Source organism: Pan troglodytes, chromosome 6 (genome assembly GCF_028858775.2).
Source record: "Pan troglodytes isolate AG18354 chromosome 6, NHGRI_mPanTro3-v2.0_pri, whole genome shotgun sequence".
Taxonomy (NCBI): Eukaryota; Metazoa; Chordata; class Mammalia; order Primates; family Hominidae; genus Pan; species Pan troglodytes.
The window spans coordinates 99,934,779-99,956,720 of NC_072404.2; the positions used below are offsets into that span (position 1 = coordinate 99,934,779).

General features: G+C 39.8%; 2 protein-coding genes across 3 annotated transcripts in view; both read left to right on the plus strand.

Moving 5' to 3' along the window:
• Positions 1 to 18,533, plus strand: part of PTTG1IP2 (PTTG1IP family member 2) — a 93,872-nt gene extending 75,339 nt beyond the window's left edge. The window contains exon 7 of the mRNA XM_063813767.1: positions 18,445 to 18,533. The gene's annotated coding sequence lies outside the window, so the exon portion shown is untranslated. The remainder of the gene's footprint in view (positions 1 to 18,444) is intronic.
• CDK14 (cyclin dependent kinase 14) overlaps positions 18,484 to 21,942 on the plus strand; it is a 640,904-nt gene continuing 637,445 nt past the window's right edge. Inside the window, exon 1 of one of the 2 annotated variants that reach the window (XM_016957727.3) lies at positions 18,484 to 18,573. The gene's annotated coding sequence lies outside the window, so the exon portion shown is untranslated. The remainder of the gene's footprint in view (positions 18,574 to 21,942) is intronic. The other variant, XM_054655946.1, reaches the window with a different exon arrangement.

Below are 21,942 nucleotides of genomic sequence, written 5' to 3' on the forward strand. Positions count from 1 at the left end.
ACACATGATAAGACAAATAATTTAAATTTTTCGAAATAAATCTTGCCTTGGCCAAGATAAATAATTTAAAATTTTCCAAATAGATCTTGCCTTGGCCAAAAAGAATAATTGGAAAAGTTGGATAATACTCTAACTTTTTTTTTAAAAACTATACTTTAAGTTCTAGGATACATGTGCACAACGTACAGGTTTGTTACATAGGTATACATGTGCCATGTTGGTTTGCTGCACCTATCAACTCATCATTTACATTAGGTATTTCTCCTAATGCTATCCTTCCCCCAGCACCCTGCCCCCTGACAGGCCCCGGCATGTGATGTTCCCCGCCTTGTGTCCATGTGTTCTCATTGTTCAATTCCCACCTATGAGTAAGAACATGTGGTGTTTGGTTTTCCGTCCTTGTGATAGTTTGCTGAGAAAGATGGTTTCCAGCTTCATCCATGTCCCTGCAAAGGACATTAACTCATCCTTTTTTATGGCTGCATAGTATTTCATGGTGTATATGTGCCATATTTTCTTAATCCAGTCTATCATTGATGGACATTTGGGTTGGTTCTAATTTTTTCTATTGTGAATAATGCTGCAATAAACATACGTGTGCATGTGTCTTTGTAGTAGCATGATTTGTAGTCCTTTGAGTACATACCCAGTAATGGGATCACTGGGTCAAATGGTATTTCTAATTCTAGATCCTTGAGGAATTGCCACACTGCCTTCCACAATAATTGAACTAATTTACACTCCCACCAACAGTGTAAAAGTGTTCCTATTTCTCCACATCCTCTTCAGCATCTGTTGTTTCCTGTCTTTTTAATGGTTGCCATTCTAACTGGTGTGAGATGGTATCTCATTGTGGTTTTAATTTGCATTTCTCTGATGACCAGTGATGATGAGCATTTTTTCATATGTCTGTTGGCTGCATAAATGTCGTCTTTTGAGAAGTGTCTGTTCATATCCTTAGCCCACTTTTTGATAGGGTCTTTTGTTTTTTTCTTGTAAATTTGTTTAAGTTCTTTGTAGATTCTGGATATTAGCCCTATGTCAGATAGGTAGATTGCAAGAATTTTCTCCCATTCTGGAGGTTGCCTGTTCACTCTGATGATAATTTCTTTTGCTGTGCAGAAGCTCTTTAGTTTAGTTAGATCCCATTTGTCAATTTTGGCTTTTGTTGCCATTGCTTTTGGTGTTTTAGTCATGAAGTCTTTGCCCATGCCTATGTCCTGAATGGTATTGCCTAGGTTTTCTTCTAGAGTTTTTATGGTGTTAGGTCTTACATTTAAGTGTTTAATCCATCTTGAGTTAATTTTTGTGTATGGTGTAAGGAAGGGATCCAGTTTCATCTTTCTACATATGGCTGGCCAGTTTTCCCAGCACCATTTATTAAGTAGGGAATCCTTTCCCCATTTCTTGTTTTTGTCAGTTTTGTCAAAGATCAAATGGTTGTAGATGTGTGGTGGTATTTCTGAGGGCTCTGTTCTGTTCCATTGATCTATATGTCTGTTTTGGTACCACTACCATGCTATTTTGGTTACTGTAGCCTTGTAGCATAGTTTGAAGTCAGGTAGTGTTATGCCTCCAGTTTTTTTCTTTGGCTTAGGATTGTCTTGGCTATGTAGGCTCTTTTTTAGTTCCATATGAAGTTTAAAGTAGTTTTTTCCAATTCTGTGAAGAAAGTCAGTAGTAGCATGATGGAGATAGCAATGAATCTATAAATTACCTTGAGCAGTATAGCCATTTTCACAATATTGATTCTTCCTATCCATGAGCACAGAATGTTCTTCCATTTGTTTGTGTCTTCTTTTATTTCGTTGAGCAATGGTTTGTAGTTCTCCTTGAAGAGGTCCTTCACATCCCTTGTAAGTTGGATTCCTAGGTATTTTATTCTCTTTGTAAGAATTGTGAATAGGAGTTCACTCATGATTTGGCTCTCTGTTTGTCTATTATTGGTGTATAAGAATGCTTGTGATTTTGTATTCTGAGACTGCTGAAGTTGCTCATCAGCTTAAGGAGATTTTGGGCTGAGATTTTGGGTTTTCTAAATATACAATCATGTCATCTGCAAACAGAGACAATTTGACTTCCTCTTTTCCTAATTGAATACACTTTATTTCTTTGTCTTGCCTGATTGCCCTAGCCAGAACTTCCAACACTATGTTGAATAGGAGTGGTGAGAGAGGGCATACTTGTCTTGTGCTTGTTTTCAAAGGGAATGCTTCCAGTTTTTCCCCATTCAGTATGATATTGGCTGTGGCTTTTTCATCAATAGCTCTTATTATTTTGAAATACGTTCCATCAATACCTAGTTTATTGAGAGTTTTTAGTATGAAGTGCTGTTGACTTTGTCAAAGGCCTTTTCTGCATCTATTGAGATAATCGTGGTTTTTGTCATTGGTTCTGTTTATGTGATTGATTACATTTATTGATTTGTGCATGTTGAACCAGCCCTGCATACCAGGATGAAGCCCACTTGATCATGGTGGAGAAGCTTTTTGATGTGCTGCTGGATTCGGTTTGCCAGTATTGTATTGAAGATTTTCACATCGATTTCATCAGGGATATTGGCCTAAAATTCTCTTTTTTTGTTGTGTCTGTGCCAGGCTTTGGTATCAGCATGATGCTGGTCTCATAAAATGAGTTAGGGAGGATAATCTCTTTTTCTATTGATTGGAATAGTTTCAGAAGGAATGGTACCAGCTCCCCTTTGTACCTCTGGTAGAATTTGGCTGTGAATCCATCTGGTCCTGGATTTTTTTTGGTTGGCAGGCTATTAATTATTGCCTCAATTTCATAACCTGTTATTGGTCTATTCAGAGATTCAAATTCTTCCTGGTTTAGTCTTGGGAGGGTGTATGTGTCCAGGAATTTATCCATTTCTTCTAGATTTTCTAGTTTATTTGCATAGAGGTGTTTATAGTATTCTTTGATGGTAGTTTGTATTTCTGTGGGATTGGTGGTGATATCCCCTTTATCATTTTTTATTGTGTCTATTTGATTCTTCTCTCTTTTCTTCTTTATTAGTCTTGCTAGCAGTCTATCTATTTTGTGGATCTTTTCAAAAAACCAGGTCCTGTATTCATTGATGTTTTGAAGGGTTTTTCCTGTCTCTATCTCCTTCAGTTCTGCTCTGATCTTAGTTATTTCTTGCCTTCTGCTAGCTTTTGAATGTGTTTGCTCTTGCTTCTCTAGTTCTTTTAATTGTGATGTTAGGGTGTCGGTTTTAGATCTTTCCTACTTTCTCTTGTGGGCATTTAGTGCTATAAATTTCCCTCTACACACTACTTTAAATGTGTCCCAGACATTCTGGTACATTGTGTCTTTGTTCTCATTGGTCTCAAAGAACATCTTTATTTCTGCCTTTATTTCATTATTTACCCAGTAATCACTCAGGAGAAAGTTGTTCAGTTTCCATGTAGTTGTGCGGTTTTGAGTGAGTTTATGAATCCTGCGTTCTAATTTGATTGCACTGTTGTCTGAGAAACAGTTTGTTGTGATTTCTGTTCTTTTACATTTGCTGAGGAGTATTTTACTCCCAATTATGTGGTCAATTTTACAGTAAGTGTGATGTGAGAATGTATATTCTGTTGATTTGGGGTGTAGAGTTCTGTAGATGTCTATTAGGTCTGCTTGGTCCAGAGCTGAGCTCAAGTCCTGGATATCCTTGTTAACCTTCTGTCTCATTGATCTGTCTAATATTGACAGTGCGGTGTTAAGTCTCCCATTATTATTGCGTGGGATTCTAAGTCTCATTGTCAGTCTCTAAGGACTTGCTTTATGAACCTGGGTGCTCCTGTATTGGGTGCATATATATTTAGGATAGTTAGCTCTTCTTGTTGAATAGACCCTTTTACCATTATAGTGGCCTTCTTTGTCTCTTTTGATCTTTGCTGGTTTAAAGTCTATTTCATCAGAGACTGGGATTGGAACCCCTGCCTTTTTTTGTTTTCCATTTGCTTTGTAGATCTTCCTTCATCCCTTTATTTTAAGCCTATGTGCATCTTTGCACGTGAGTTGGGTCTCCTGAATACAGTACACCGATGGGTCTCGATTCTTTATCCAATTTGCTAGTCTGTGTCTTTTAATTAGAGCATTTAGCCCATTAACATTAAAGGTTAATATTGTTATGTTGGAATTTGATCCTGTCATTATGATATTAGCTGGTTATTTTGCCCATTAATTGATGTAGTTCCTTCATAGCATCAGTGGTCTTTACAATGGGTATGTTTTTGCAGTAGCTGGTACCAGTGGTTCCTTTCCATGTTTAGTTCTTCCTTCAGGAGCTCTTGTAAGGCAGGCCTGGTGGTGATAAAATCTCTCAGCATTTGCTTGTCTATAAAGGATTTTATTTCTCCTTCACTTATGAAGCTTAGTTTGGCTGGATATGAGATTCTGGGTTGAAAATTCTTTTCTTTTAGAATGTTGAATATTGGCCCCCACTCTCTCCTGGATTGTAGCATTTCTGCCGAGAGATCCGCTGTTAGTCTGATGGGCTTCCCTTTGTGGGTAATCTGACCTTTCTCTCTGGCTGCCCTTAACATTTTTTCCTTCATTTCAACCTTGGTGAATCTGACAATTATGTGTCTTGGGGTTGCTCTTCTTGAAGAGTATCTTTGTGGTATTGTCTGTATTTCCTGAATTTTTTTTATCATACTTTAAGTTTTAGGGTACACGTGCACAACGTGCAGGTTTGTTACATATGTATACATGTGCCATGTTGGTGTGCTGCACCCATTAACTCATCATTTACATTAGGTATATCTCCTAATGCTATTCCTCCCCCCTTGTATTTCCTGAATTTGAATGTTGGCCTACCTTGCTAGGTTAGGGAAGTTCTCCTAGATAATATCCTGAAGCATGTTTTCTAACTTGGTTCCATTCTCCCCATCACTTCCCAGAACACCAATCAAACCTATATTTGGTCTTTTCACATAGTCCCACATTTCTTGGAGACTTTGTTCATTTCTTCTCACTCTTTATTCTCTATTCTTGTCTTCTCCCTTTATTTCATTAATCTGATCTTCAATCACTGATATCCTTTCTTCCACTTGATCAAATTGGCTATTGAAACTTGTGTATGCATCACGAAGTTCTTGGTTTTCAGCTCCACTCTTTATTCTAGTTAGCCATTTGTCTAACCTTTTTTCAAGGTTTTTAGCTTCCTTGTAATGGGTTAGAACATGCTCCTTTAGCTCGGAGAGGTTTGTTATTACCAACCTTTTGAAGCCTACTTCTGTCAACTCATCAAACTCATTCTCCATCCAGTTTTGTTCCCATGCTGGCGAGGAGCTGTGATCCTTTGGAGGAGAAGAGGAGCTCTGGTTTTTGGAATTTTCTGCTTTTCTGCTCTGGTTTCTCCCCATCTTTGTGTTTTTATCTACCTTTGGTCTTTGATGTTGGTGACCTACAGATGGGGTTTTGGTGTGGATGTCCTTTTTGTTGATGCTGATGCAATTCCTTTCTGTTTGTTAGTTTTCCTTCTAACAGGCCCCTCGGCTGTAGGTCTGTTGGAGTTTGCTGGAGGTCTGCTCCAGACCCTGTTTGCCTGGGTATCACAAGTGGAGGCTGCAGAACAGCAAATATTGCTGCCTGATCCTTCCTCTGGAAGCTTCGTCCCAGAGGGACACCTGCCTGTTTGAGGTGTCTCTCTGCCCTTACTGGGAGGTGTCTCCCTGTCAGGCTACATGGGGGTCAGGGACCTGCTTGAGGTGGCAGTCTGTCCATTCTCAGAGCTTGAACACCATGCTGAGAGAACCACTGCTCTCTTCAGAGCTATCAGACATGGAAGTTTAATTCTGCAGAAGCTGTCTGCTGCCTTTTGTTCTGCTATGCCCTACCCCTAGAGGTGGAATCTAGAGAGGCAGTAGGCCTTGCTTAAGCTGTGGTGGGCTCCGCCCATTTTGAGCTTCCTGGCGACTTTGATTACACTGTGAGCTATTCAGGCCTCAGCAATGGTGGATTCTCCTCCCCCGTCAAGCTGCAGTATCACAGGTTGATCTCAGACTGCTGTGCTAGCAGTGAGCAAGGCTCCATGGGCGTGGGACCTGCTGTGCCAGGCAAGGGAGGGTATTTTCTGGTCTGCTGGTTGCTAAGACCGTGTGAAAATTGCAGTATTTGGTCAGGAGTGTACCGTTTCTCCAGGTACAGTCTGTCATGGATTCTCTTGACTGGGAAAGGGAAATCCCCCAACCCCTCATGCTTCCTGTATGAGGCAACATCCTGCCCTGCTTCAGCTCACCCACCATGGGCTGCACCCACTATCCAACCAGTCCCAGTGAGATGAACCAGGTACCTCAGTTGGAAATGCAGAAATCACCCGTCTTCTGTGTCAATCTTGCTGGGAGCTGCAGACTGGAGCTGTTCCTATTTGGCCATCTTGGAAGCGACCAATAATACCCTAACTTTTAAACTCTTATGGTTAAAATATATTGTTCTCATAACCAAGGTCATTTTATACATGACAACCAATATACCAGAGGAAGTTCAACAAAATAAAACAAAAGATTTTACTATCAAATCTTTACCATTTTACTGTCAAAAGATCAAGAGACTGGTTTGATGAGAAGTATCTATTTTCAACAGGTATTTTCTGTCTATCTTTGATGGAAAGTTAAAAAAGACAGTTCTATATTTCAAATTATTTGGAGCAGTGACAAACATATAGCCAATTCATTAAGGAGTATATTTTATACTTTTATTGAAAAGGTTAATTATATGGTTTTGTGTGATGTGAGAGCTTTTAATACATACTAAGGACAATCATTTAAAACGTATATTTTAGGGGCCAAGCGTGGTGGCCCACACCTGTTAGCCCAGCACTTTGGGAGGCCGAGGCGGGCGGATCACGAGGTCAGAAGATTGAGACCATCCTGGCTAACATGGGGAAACCCCATCTCTACTAAAAATACAAAAAATTAGCCAGGTGTGGCGGCAGGCACCTGTAGTCCCAGCTACTCGGGAGGCTGAGGCAGGAGAATGGCATGAACCCGGGAGGTGGAACTTGCAGTGAGCCGAGATCACACCACTGCACTCCAGCCTGGGCAACAGAGCGAGACTCTGTCTCAAAAAAAATAAAAGAAAGAAAAAGAAAAAGGTATATTTTAAATTTCAGGTGTGTTTGGTTGTTATATTCTGTACTTTATTACTGAGGCTCTCATTAATTACTTCTGTACTATAATGACATTAACAGAAATAATATTCATAACTGATGATTCATTACACTGGATGTACAAACCCTCTTGCATGAATTAATGTTTTTCCCTGTTTTGAATATTAGCCAATGTCCATTCTTATTAAATGAATGTATCTCAAGGCCCTACCAAATAAGTACATGTAAAAAGTAGGAAGAAATGTGATATTAAACAATATACAATACCTTAAACATAATACACATCAGATATAAGGTAGGTAGTTGCAAATTTTAAGAAATTAAAAACCACCAGAGGGCAGCTCAATACAATAGTGTAAATACTTAAAATACTTAAATACTTAAAACAGTATGGTAGGTATAGTATTTTGAAGTAATTATAAGTCAGGTATTATAGATATAGAGGATAGAGAGTGAAAAGCGACACATTTAATAAAATACTTAAAATTTTTATATTTATATTAATACATGTTTTTTAGTTGACCTTCAAATGTAAATACATATTTCAATTATGCTTCTCTCTTTTTTTTTTTTTTTTTTTTGTTGGCAGCAGCAAAATTGGCCAGGAGGCAAGCAACCTGGCTAATATTAAATTTTATTTTATTTTATTTTAAGTTATTGTAGAAAGAGGGTCTTACTGTGTTGACCAGGCTGGCCTTGAACTCCTGGCCTCAAGCGATCCTCCTGCCTCTGCCTCCCGAAGTGCTAGGATTACAGGCACAAGCCACCATGCTCAGCCACAATATTAAATTTTTAAAAATGTGATCTTTTATGCTCAGGGACTATTACGAATACCTCTATACACACAAACTAGAAAATCTAGAGGAAATGGACACATTCCTGGAAACACATAACCTCCTCAGATTGAATTAGGGAGAAACTGAAACCCTGACCAGACCAATATCAAGTTCCAATACTGAATCAGCAATAAAAACCTATGAACCAAAAAAGCCGCACACCAGATGGATTCACAGCTAAATTTGACTGGTCATATGAAGAAGAGCTGGTACCAATTCTACTGAAAGTATTCCCAAAAATTGAGGAGAAGGGACTCCTCCCTGACTCATTCTATGAAGGCACCATCACCCTGAAACCAAAACTTGGAAAAGACATAATAAAGAAAGAAAACTATAGGCCCATATCCCTGATGAACATAGACACAAAATCTTCAACAAAATACTAGCAAACTGAATCCAGTAGCACATCAAAAGTTAATTAATTCACTATGATCAAGTAGGCATACCTGGTATTCAAGGTTGGTTCAACATTCACAAATCAATAAATGTGGTTCACCACATAAACAGAACTAAAGACAAAAACCAGGCTGGGCACAGTGGTTCACGCCTGTAATCCCAGCCTTTGGGAGGCGGAGGTGGGCAGATCGCCTGAGCTCAGGAGTTTGAGGCCAGCCTGGGCAATATGGCAAAACTCTATCTGTGCCAAAAATTTAAAAAAAGCCAGGCATGATGGTGCATGCCTGTGGTCCCAGCTACTTGGGAGGCTGAGGTGGGAGGATCATTTGAACCTGGAAGGGAGAGGTTGTGGTGAGCCAAGATCATACCATTGCACTTCAGTCTGAGTGTGAGACCCTCTCTCAAAAAAAAAAAAGAAAAGAAAAGAAAAGAAAAGAAACGAAAAAAACCATATGATCATCTCAATAGACATGGAAAAAGCTTTTGATAAATCCAATATCCCCTCATGATAAAAGAAAAAAAAACCCAACAAACTAGGCATCAAAGGAACATACCATCTATGACAAACTCACAGCCAACATTGTATTGAATGGGCAAAAGGTGGAAGCATTCCCCTCGTGAACTGGAACAAGACAAGGCTGCCCTCTCACCACTCCTATTCAATATAGTGCTGGAAGTCCTAGCCAGAGCAATCAGGCAAGAGAAATAAAAGGCATCCAAATAGGAAAAGAAGAATTCATATTAACTCTCTTCATTGACAATATAATTCTGTACCTAGAAAATCCTAAAGATTCCACCAAAATGCTCCTAGAACTGATAAATGACTTCAGTAAAGTTCCGGGATACAAAATCAACATACAAAAATCAGTAGAATTTCTATACATCAATAATGTTCAAGCTAAGATCCAAATCAAGAATGCAATCCCATTTACAAGAGCCACACACACAAAATAAAATACCTAGGAATACATCTAACCAAGGAGGTGAAAGACTTCTTCAAAGAGAACTACAAAACATTGTTGAAGGAAATCATAGATGATCAAACTAATGGAAAAATATTCCATGCTCATGGATTGGAAGAATCAATATCATGAAAATGGCCATACTGCCCAAAGCAATCTATAGGTTCAATGCTATTCCTATCAAACTACAAATGTCATTTTTCATAGAATTAGAAAAAACTACTCTTAAATTCACGTTAACCAAAAAAGAGCTTGAATATCTAAAGCAATCCTAAGGGAAAGAAGGCCAGAGACATCACACTACCCAACTTCAAATTATGCTATAAAGCTACAATAACCAAAACATAATGGCACTGGTATAAAAACAAACACACAGACCAGTGGAACAAAATAGAAAATCCAGAGATAAAGCCACACACCTACAGCCACCTGATCTTTGACAAACTCAACAAAAATAAATAATGGGGAAGAAACCCCTCTGTTCAATATATGGTGCTGGGATAGCTGGCTAGCCATATGCCAAAGAATGAAACTGGACCCCTACCTTTCACCATATTATAAAAAATAACTCAAGATGGATTAAAGATTTAATTGTAAGACCTCAAACTATAGGAATCCTAGGAGAAAACCTAGGAAATACCATCCTGGACATTGACCTTGGGAAATGATTTGTGACCAAGTCCTTAAAAGCAATTGCAACAAAAATTGATAAGTAGGACCTAATTAAACTAAAGAGCTTTTGTGCAGAAAAATAGAAAAACAAACCAACTATCATCAGCGTAAAAAGACAACCTACAGAGTGGGAGAAAATATTTGCAAACCATGCATTTGACAAAAGCCTAATATCCAGAATCTATAAGGAACTTACACAACTCAACAAGCAAAAAACAAATAACCCCATTAAAAAGTGGGCAAAAGATATGAATAGACATTTCTCAAAAGAAGATATACAAGCAGCCGACAAACATATGAAAAAATGCTCAGCATTTTTCATCAGCATTAATCAGCAAAACGCAAATCAAAATGCAAATCAAAACCACAACAATCAGAATGGCTGTTTTTAAAAAGTCAAAAAACAACAAATGCTTGCAAGGCTGTGGAGAAAGGGGAATGCTTATACACTGTTGGTGGGAATGTAAATTAGTTCAGCCACTGTGGAAAGCAGTTTGGAGATTTCTCAAAGAACTTAAAACAGAGCTTCCATTCAACCCATTACTGGGTCTATATCCAAAGGAAAATAAATCATTCTACCAGATAGACACATGCATTTTTATGTTCATTGTGGCATTTTTCACAGTAGCAAGACAAGAAATCAATCTAGATGCCCATCAATGATGGATTGTATAAAGAAAATGTGTTGCATATACACAAGGAATATTACACAGCCATAAAAAGAATGAAATCAAGTCCTCTGCAGCAACATGGATGCAGCTGGAAGCTATTATCCTAAGCAAATTAATTCCGGAACAGAAAACCAAATATTGCATGTTCTCACTTATAAGTTGGAGCTAAACACTGGGTACACATGGATGTAAAGACGGCAGCAATAGACACTGGGGACTACTAGAGGTGGGAAGGAAGGGGACAAGGGTTCAAAGACTATTGGCTACTAAGCTTACTATCTGGGTGATGGGATCAATCATACCACAAACCTCAGCATCACACGATACAGCCATGTAACAAACCTGCACATGTGTCACCTGAATCTAAAATAAAATTTGATATTATTAAAAAGTAAAAATGTGATCTTGGATTTTCCCTAATTTGTGGTGGTCAGTGCTTCTCTTGTGAGAAGGAATTAGAAGCACTAACTTGTTTCTAATTTAATGAAATATAAATAAAAATTAGAATAATAATGATAATCCTTTTTAAGGTACTTTTCAAAATGTGCAATAACTTGATTTATTTGTTCATTTGTTCTTTGTCCCTCTTTCTAGTTTGAAAGCTCCATGAGGTCAAGAGCATTTACTTCAGGGACCTTGCCAAACACCATAACTAGAGTTGACTTTCAATAAGTATTTGTTAACTCCATTAAGTAATTAACTGTAAATTCTTAAGGGAGTAACCCTTCTAGAGATTATTCTGTGTTTTCATGTAGTCAGCAGTAATACCTTCCATGGACCCATCCATCTATCCACTCACCCACCCATCCATCTACCCATCCATCTTTTCAGCCAGCCATCAACCCGTTCATCCTTTAGACCACCCCTCCTTCCATCCCTAAAGATATCTAACGTTTAAGGACAGTCTTTACAAACAGATCCTTTCTTCTTGGTAATTAAAAAGAATGTTCTTCAGGAAGGAATTCCCTGTTCAAAGACTTTCCTTCCGGATCTTATAAAGTTGCTTGAGTAGGTTTTACAACAATAATGGCCCAATTTTCAAAATATGCAGTCTTCCTCAACTCCTCTCCTTGGCCTCTTCAATGGTGAAAGAATACATTAGGGTTCATTATGCTCCATTTCCCTCCCTAAAGCCCTGGTTTTTGGTTAGGAACTACTTTTTGACAAAGTAAAAGATGAAGTCCTTCCTCTTCCACAAAATTTACATTATTTATTTTGTAATATGACCAGAGGTTTTGAAGAAAATTCATTGCCATTCCTGTAGCTTCTTAATAATTAAATATGACCCCTAAGACTTTCTATCTATCATGATCTCATTCATAAGCCCCACGGCTTCAACCATCACTTTTATATTGAAGCCTTCTGTCTTAGACTGTTTTCACCTTGTATAGCAGAATACCTGAGACTGGGTAATTTACAAAGAACAGGGATTTATTTCTTACAGTTCTAGAGATTGTGAAGTTCAAGATCAAGGGGCTGGCATCTGTTGAAGGCCTTCTCTCTGTGTCATCTGGCAGAGAGCAGAAGGGCAAAAGAACACATACATGCCAGAGAAGAAGGGGGCTGAACTCAGTTTTTAAATCAGGATCCCAATCCTGAGATAACAAATTCAAAAAAGAAAAAGAAAAAAGGAGAGAGTGAGTGGAGAGGAAGGGAGGTAAAAAACTAAAAAAAACAAGTTCACTTCAATAATATTAATCCATTTATGAGGGCAGAGCCCTCATTACCTAATGACCTCTTTAAGATCTCATCTCTCAACACCGTTGGATTGGAGATTAGGTTTCCAGTACATGAACTTTAGAGGACACATTCAAACCACAGCACCTTCCGAATATGTACCTTGACCCCTGACTGCTTCCCCAAACTTCAGAGTTTTGTACCCACCTAGATGACCCACAGCCACCATCCATACACAGTGGTAGGGCAAGGAAAGGAAAGGAAAGGAAAGGTAAGAGAAGGAAGAAGAGAGGAGAGAGAAAAGAGAGATTGGCTGTTTTTATAGATTACTCTCCACCTTCCCTTCTGAGAATAGACTTCCAGAGAGTTTTCAGTATCTGTCAACAGCAGGGGCATGGGCCCCTTCCATCCAGAATTCTGGGAGGAGAATGCCATGTAGAGCCTGAAGACAGCATGGGGCAGCCTAGGTATAGTTTTGTTGTCTCATTTTTAGGCAGAAACAGAGGCTGGAGAAGATACCCCACTCTCCAATACCTCCAAGTCTGCATGAGGCAGAGAGAAGATACAAAAGTTCCATATCCTGGGGGTTGGGGCTGCCAAGTATTGAGTCAGGGGTTTGCCAGGAGTCACTGGGGTGGTTGGTGGAGAGTCATCTAGACCTGAGGGCTCCATGGCAGAGGAAGATCAATCCCAACTAGGAGGGCTGAGGTGAGGCAAGTCAAGGGCATGGTGGAGTGATGGGGTAGAGAAGGGGGATCAGGGATGGGGACAGATAGGACAACCACAGGGCTTTAACCATGTGTGCCAAGACAAGTGACCAGGAATCACTTTCCAGACCTCCAAAGAGTGCATGCAGTGAAGATGGGCCAACAAGCCTCCTCACCTGGGGTCAGTAGGAGCCCCGAGCAAGGACCAGGGGCCAAAGCCCCACAACCAATGATGTTCTAAAAACTACTCCCTTCTCAGACATCCCAAGAAGTGAGGGAAGGGACAAAATTTTAAGAAATGAGGACGGAGTTCAATCTTTGAAATGATAAAATAGTAAGCCAACTCTGACTGAATATTCATGAAAAGGAGCTCAATTATATGCTGAAAGTAACTAAGCTTGCTGTAATTGGCATAATTATTTTCACTGTCAAAAACGGGATCTCATAGAAATTGAGCTCAGTTTAGCATAATTAAGTAATATTTCTATAGTTTGGAGCTGTGACTCTGAAATTATTAGCACCTACACAAAATTGACCCCAAGATTTCTTACCAAGAAATAAATTTTACAAAAGTTCTCCGTAACACCAAATTTTTATAACGTTGAGATATTTAACACTGCTCTCTAGTCAGTTTTTTTCACTTAGCCAAAAATTTTGAACATTTTCCTAAGTAACCAAACGTTCTTCCTCAATATAATTTTTAATAACAGAATGGTAATTGATCATAGGGCTGTTTCATAAGTTAATTAACTTATCCTTTTTTGTTTTAACTATACTTAGATTGTTTCCTATTTTCTGCTATATGAATAGCAATGAGATAATGAACAACCTATAGATATATCTTCCAGGGCTTTTTTTTTTTTTTGGAGATGGAGTGTCTCGCTCTGTCGCCCAGGCTGGCGTGCAGTGGCGCGATCTCTGCTCACTGCAAGCCCCACCTCCCGGGTTCACGCCATTCTCCTGTCTCAGCCTCCCGAGTAGCTGGGACTACAGGCGCCTGCCACCACGTCAGCTAATTTTTTTGTTGTTGTTTTGTATTTTAGTACAGACGGGGTTTCACCGTGTTAGCCAGGATGGCTTCGATCTCCTGACCTCGTGATCTGCCCGCCTCGGCCTCCCAAAGTGCTGGGATTACAGGCGTGAGCCACCGTCAGGGCTCTTAAGATAATTTCTTTTTTTTTTTTTTTTTTTTTTTTTGAGACGGTATCTTGCTCTGTTGCCCAGGCTGGAGTGCGGTGGCGCGATCTCCGCTCACTGCAAGCTCCGCCTCCCGAGTTCACGCCATTCTCCTGCCTCAGCCTCCCGAGTAGCTGGGACTACAGGTACCCGCCACTATGCCCAGCTAAATTTTTTTGTATTTTTAGTAGAGACGGGGTTTCACCCTGTTAGCCAGGATGGTCTCGATCTCCTGACCATGTGATCCGCCCGCCTCGGCCTCCCAAAGTGCTGGGATTACAGGCATGAGCCACCGCCCCCGGCCAAGATAATTTATTTGGAGTAAGTTTCTTGAAGTGGAGTTTCTGGACCAAACAGTATACATATTTTTAAAGTTTTGATCCATGTGACCAAATTGGCCTTGACAGATGTTATGCTACTTAAAATTCCAACTGAGTTCCTCTTTTCTTACCTCCTCAGCAACAATGGGTATTAGAGTGTTTAATTCTCTTTAAAAAAAAAAAAAATCTTTTTGGGCTGGGCGCATTGGCTCATGCCTGTAATCCCAGCACATTGACAGGCCTAGAGAGGTGGACCATTTGAGGTCAGGAGTTCGAGAATAGCCTGGCCAACATGGTGAAACCCTGCCTCTACTAAAAATACAAAAAAGTTAGCTGGGCGTGGTGGCATGTGACTGTAATCCCAGCTGCTGGGGAGGCTGAGACAAGAGAATCACTTGAACCTGAGAGGTGGAGGTTGCAGTGAGCACCACTGCACTCCCCTGGGTGACACAGCAAGACTCTGTCTCAAAAAGAAGAAAAGGGAAAAAAAGAAAAAAAGAAAAAATATTTTTGATTAAAAATCATCTTGTTGGCTGGGCATGGTGGCTCATTCCTATAATCCCAGCACTTTGGGTGGTTGAGGCAGGAGGATCACTTGAGCCAAAGAAGGCTGCAGTGAGCTGTGATTACACCATTGCATTCTAGCCTGGGTGACAGAGTGAGACCCTGCCTCAAAAAAAAAATCATCTTGTTTTAGTTTGTAATGATATGACTATAGTGAAATGAGACACTTCTTATTGATGGGTAAATCTCTCTCTCTACTAAGAATATCAATGCTTTGCTGCCAATATTTCTCCCAGCTTGGTATTTTAACAGGTATTGAGCTTCTCTGTGAACAAGGTAAAGTGACATGGAGGTATGAAAATGTCAGTGATGGCAAAAGCATTAGGGATGTGTGTATGTGCGTGTGTGTAACCAAATGATTTATGTTTTGAAGAAGTGGTTAATGGACAATGTCCTGTTACCATTTTTTATTTTGTACGAAGTAAAAAAATTCCTTTTTACTCCTCAAAAGGTTAACCATAGTTTAGAATAGGCAAATCCATAAAGGCAGAAAGTAGACTAGGGGTTGCTAAAAGTTGTGGGAAGGAGGGAATGGGGAGTGACTGCTAATGGGTACAGGGTTTCATTTCTGGCATGATGAAAATATTCTGGAATTAGACAGTGGTAATGATTGCACAACTTTGTGAACGTACTAGGAAACCACTAAATTATACACTTTAAAAGGGTGAATTTTATGGTCTGTGAATTATATCTCAACAAACCCAGTATTTTAAAAAGTCAATGTGCTTATTTTTCAGGTACACAGATGATATTTCCCTTTGAATAAAAAGGACAAGATGTTTTAAATTATTTTCTCAAGGCAGGAAGAATAGACTCTAGCCTTACTGATCCAATACTAATTCAAGGCAAATGGGCATAGAGTTTGTATTTGGGGTGCTGAAAATTTTCTGGAATGAGATGATGGTGATGGTTGTGTAGCCTTGTGACTATACAGAACCCCAGTAAAGTGTACACTTAAAAATGATGAATTTTATGGTATATGAATGGTTAAATCTCAACTTTTAAAAAGTGAAATAAAAAGTTAGGTACAGATGCTCCTTGGCTTGTGATGAGGTTATGTCCCAATAAACCCATCAAAAGTTGAAAATATCCTGTCAAAAATGCATATAATACCCCAATAAACCCATTGTAAAGTCAAAAATTATTAAGTCAAGCCATCATTAAGTTGGGGGCTGTCTGTATATGTACATAAAAATTTGTATACATGAATGTTCATAGCAGCATTATTTATAATAGCTTCCAGACAACCCAATGTCTATCAACTGATGAAAGAACAAGGTATGAGATACTCATATAGTGGAAAATTACTAGGCAGTAAAAAGGAATGAAATACTGATACATGCTACAACAAGGATGAAACTTGAAAACATTATGCTTAGAGAAAGAAAATATAATGGCCCAAAAGACTACGTTATATGACACCATTTATGTGAAATGTCCAGAATAGTCAAATTTGTAGAGATAGAAAGTAAATTAAACAGTATTGAGCTCTGGGTTGCTCTGGGTGAAGAGAAAAATGGGGAGTGACTACTATTTGGTAGGGGCTCCTTTTAGAGCTGATGAAAATGTTCTCAAGTTCAATAGTGATGAAAATTCACCTTGTAAATATAATAAAAACCACTGAATTGTCCACTTTATTTATTTATTTATTTAGACAGAGTCTTGCTCTGTTGCCCAGGCTGGAGTGCAGTGGTGCACTCAGCTCACTGCAACCTCCACCTCCCAGGTTCAAGCAATTCTCCTGCTTCAGCCCCACTAGTGAGTGGCTGGAATTACAGGCATGTGCCACCATGCCCGGCTAATTTTTGTAGTTTTAGTAAGGACAAGGTATCCCCATGTTGGCCAGGTGGGTCTTGAACTCCTAACCTCAGGTGATCCACCTGCCTTGACCTCTCAAAGTGCTGGGATTACAGGTGTGAGCCACTGCACCTGGGCAAATTGTCCACTTTAAATGGGTGAATTACATGGTATGTGAATTACTTCTCAATAAAGCTGTTTAAAAAGGAAAAAAAATTACTGACAAATAGTTACAAAATGTTGAGACAAAGGTTGAAGAGAGACAGATGGATGATAGAAGATGGCCTCTGCTAATACGATGTAAAAAAAGAAATCCTTGATCTTTGAGGAATCGCCACACTGTCTTCCACAATGATCTAGAACCAGAAATACCATTTGACCCTGCAATCTCATTACTGGGTATATATCCAAAGGAATATAAATCATTCTATTATAAAGACACATATGTGCCTATGTTCTTTGCAGCACTATGCACAATGACAAAGACATGGAATCAACCCAAATGCCCATCAATGATAGACTGTATAAAGAAAATATGGTACATATACACCATGGAATATTATGCAGCCATAAAAAGGAATGAGATAATGTCCTTTGGAGGGACACAGATGGAGCTGGAAGCCATTGTCCTCAGCAAACTAACACAGGAATAGAAAACCAAACACTGCATGTTCCCACTTATAAGTGGGAGCTGAACAATGAGAACACATGGACACAGGGAGAGGAACAACACACACTGGGGCTTGTCAGTGGGGTGGCAGGACAGAGAGCATCAGGATCAATAGCTAATGCATGTGGGGCTTAATACCTAGGTGATGGGTTGATAGGTGCAGCAAACCACCATGGCACATGTTTACCTGTGTAACAAACCTGTACGTCCTGCACATGTATCCCAGAACTTAAAATAAAATAAAATTTTATTTACAAAAAGAAAAAAAACCCCTCTTTTTTCTTCCCAACCTTTTCTCAATTGTAGGCAGCATTTACCTATTTCTTGAATCTATAATGATTCCTTTAACACTTTTCTAGATCTTGAGTTATTTGTTCAAATTATTTGTCTCCTCTCCAAGACTCATTGTTCTATACTTGTACGCATTGCAAGTACTATGCTCACTTGCAGAGTTTATGAAATCGCATGCATTTGTTTGCTCAATATTACAATGTATTATGTTACAATGAAGAGTTTAATGCCATCTTTAAATGCTTGCTTTTGCCTTGGACCCTTTTTTAAAATATTAAAGTGCTAGATTAAGCATTCATGCCAGTTACCACAATTGTTGATTCTGCCAGAAGAGCATTTACCAGTAGGTTCTGGTTCTTGTTACCCAACTCCTTCCCTATGAAAATTATGTCTCCCTAGTAACTAGGTTGTTTTGGCCATTGTTTTGACTTTAACAGCCCTGGGAGTGGAATCTTGTCAAATGTTTTAAATCATAGCACTTCCAAATTCATTCAACAAACATTTATTGAGTACCTACTATTGGCCAGATACTGTTTTGCTATTTTTTTTAATCAACATTAAAGAACTCCAGCTGGTTAATCGAGCATGATTTTTCTCTTACAGATACCAGTAACAGCAATTCAAAGATGTGAATAGGATTAATTCAGGGCTGTTGCTCCTGACAGATAAGTCAGTCTACCTGTTGTTGAATGACATGCAGAAAAGAAATTTGGTAAGAAGAAAGTGATTTGAGTAAGTACTTTTTGAATTTGTAGAATATTTTTGTTTTTCAGCTTTTAAATAACATTTGATGTTAAATCCTTACAAGAACGTTGGGAGTCGGGCTGGGCAACACCTTCCCCATCATTCTTCTATGGATGAGGACATGGAAGTCAGGGAGGTTAGCTGATGTGCTTGTTCAGAGGTGCACAGGAACCCAGAAAGTCCAACTCTTATTTCATCTTACCCTCTAGGTAAAACATCTAGGATCAAAGAAGACTGATAATACAGTCTCCTAACCTTTTCCAAACTATTTTAATCAAACTTGATTCTAATGTGAAGTTGTCTTTAATAAGGAAAGAATCCCACTTAGCTATTTGCTCAGCGAGGTCTGGGATTCTATCTAATCTCTATATGTCAGTGTATAATTTGAGCAAGGTTAAAAAGAAAACTAAACATTTCCTTAATATTTGGAGATGGTGGAGTCAGTCTATTTGTCTGTAAGAAATAAAAAGGTAAAGCGTATCCCTGCTTTTGGTGAGGAAAGTTCAGAAACGACTGTGTTTTGTTTCTGAAAACTTTGGAATACTTATCTTTGGCTAAATATCAAATATAAAAAATCCATAAAAAATTATCCTATGATAATTTTTGCTGGCCGCCCGTGGTGGCTCATGCCTATAAAGGCAGGAGGATCACTTGAGGTCAGGAGTTCGAGATCAGCCTGGCCAATATGGTGAAATCCCATCTCTGCTAAAAATACAAAAATTAGCTGGACGTGGTGGCATGATCCTGTAATCCCAGATATTTGGGAAGGTGAGGCAAGAGAATCGCTTGAACCCAGGAGGCAAAGGTTGCAGTGAGCTGTGATTGTGTCACCACATTCCAGCCTGGGCGACAGAGCAATACTGTCTCAAAAAAAAAAATCGATAATTTTTGTAAAATTATACATAGTAAAAATAAATGGATCAGATTTTCCATCTGTTGCAAAAATTTTATAGCCTTAAATATTGCGCAAATGCGTGGTGGCTCATGCCTGTAATCCCAGCACTTTGGGAGGCCGAGGTGGGTGGATCACCTGACGTCAGGAGTTTGAGACCAGCCTGGTCAACATGGCAAAACTCTGTCTCTACTAAAAATATAAAAATTAGCCGGGCATGGTGGCAGGCATCTGTAATCCCAGCTACTCGGGAGGCTGAGGCAGGAGAATCGCTTGAACCCAGGAGGCGGAGGTTGCAGTGATCTGACATCATTCCACTGCACTCCAGCCTGGGCTACAAGAGTGAGACTCCATCTCAAAAACAAACAAAAATAATTAATTAAAATATATATATTGCCCAAATGTGTATAAATGCTGTATATGGAGTCATTTTCACAATAATTTCTCATTTTTATTGAGTACTAATTGTTTTCCAAGAACTGTTAGAAATTGTTTGTAAGTATTAACTTATTTAATCTCACACACTGTGAAGTGAGCTCCATGTAACATAACATATAACATAACATAACATAATGTGGCATGACATGGTATGATGTGACATAACATACCTCCATCTTATAGATGAGGAAACTGAGGCACAGAGAGAATTAGTTTCTTTTTTTGTTCTGTTTTGTTTTTTTTTGAGATGGAGTCTCATTCTGTTGCCCAGGCTGGAGTGCAATGATGCAATCTCGGCTCACTGCAATCTCCGCCTCCCGGGTTCAAGTGATTCTCTTGCCTCAGCCTCCTGAGTAGCTGGGATTACAGCTGCCCGCCACCATGCCCAGCTAACTTTTGTATTTTTAGTAAAGATGGGGTTTGGCCAGGTTGGCCAGGCTGGTCTCGAACTCCTGACCTCAGATGATCCACCCGCCTCGCCCTCCCAAAGTGCTGGGATTACAAACGTGAGCCACCGTGCCTGGCCGAGAATCAGTTTCTTGACCAAAGTGTCTTTTAAGGAATAAGGGCAAGATTTGAACCCATGCGCTCAAGCACTATCCTCTGCTATCTTATTTAGGTTAATGCTCTTGTGCTAAGCAAGGTTCTATTTGAGTCCCTTCAGAATTCATGTGTTGAAATCCTAACCTCCAAGGTGTTGGTAGTAGGAGGTGAGGCCTTTGAGAGGTGATTAGGTCATGAGGGTGGAGCCCTAGTGTATGGCATTAGTGCCCTTATAAAAGAGACCTTAGAGAACTCACTTACCCCTTCCACCATATGAGGTCACAGCAAGAAGACAGCTGTCTGCAAACCAGAAGAGGTCCCTCACCACACACCAGGGTCTCACTCCATTGCCCAAGCTGGGTGCAGTGGTGTGATCTTGGCTCACTGCAGCCTCAACCTCCCTGGGTTCAGGTGATCCTTCCACCTCAGCCTCCCAAGTAGCTGGGACCACAGGCACATACCACCATGCTCGGCTAATTTTTGTATTTTTTGTAGAGATGGGTTTTCACCAGGTTGCTCAGGCTGGTCTCAAACTCCTGACTTCAAGTGATCCTTCCGCCTCAGCCTTCCAAAGTGCTGGGATTACAGGCGTGAGCCACTGTGCCTGGCCGGATCTGCTGGTATCTTAATCTTGGACTTTCCAGCCTCCAGAACTGTGAGAAATAGATGCCTGTAGTTTTAGCCACCCAGTCTATGGTGTTGTTATAGCAGCCCAAATAGAATAAGACATGTTCTTAGTTCAGATACCAGCAGCTTTCTCCATATTTATCAAATGCAAGCAGTGAGTTCACCAACACTAGGGCCTTGGGCAAAGTTTGAAGTCTTTCTTTAACACCTTTCCATTTCCCTGTACATATCTGTCATCCCCTTCTTTTGTCTCTGTCCACCATTTTCCCTCCTCTCATGGGCTGTGGCTCTGGTGTCTGGGGCTCCTAAGTCCTATCATGGAACTCCATCCAGGGCAGCCCTCCCGTTTAACTGACCTTTTCCTTCTTTTTTCCGAATCTAAACTGCCTCCACTGTGCCACAGCTATTATGAGATAAGCTCAGTCATATTTTATGTCTAAATAGAAACCTGTTGATTAGGCCAGAGCACAAAATCTGGCCAGGATTTGAGGGTGAATGAGAACAATGACTTCTAAGGTAGCTTGCCTTTTGCCTGATTCCAACCCAGCAAGCAATGCAGGGAATAGACAAGACATCAAGAATGCAAAGGAGTGGCCATGACTATCCATTACCTTACCAGTTCCCTATGTAGTGAAATTCAATGGAACTTCCTAACTGCAGTGAAACAATGCTAGGTCAGAAGAGCCCGAAATGTGGTTCACTGCCTTTGGTATGCACGGAAGGGAAAGGGGGCACATCACAACCTGTTAGGGAATGCCTGCTTCTCCACAGTTACTTAATACTATGTTCTTATGTTCTTAGTTTTTGGGTCTACAGAGGAATTTACCATAAAGCTAATAACATTTAAGCTTCAGGAC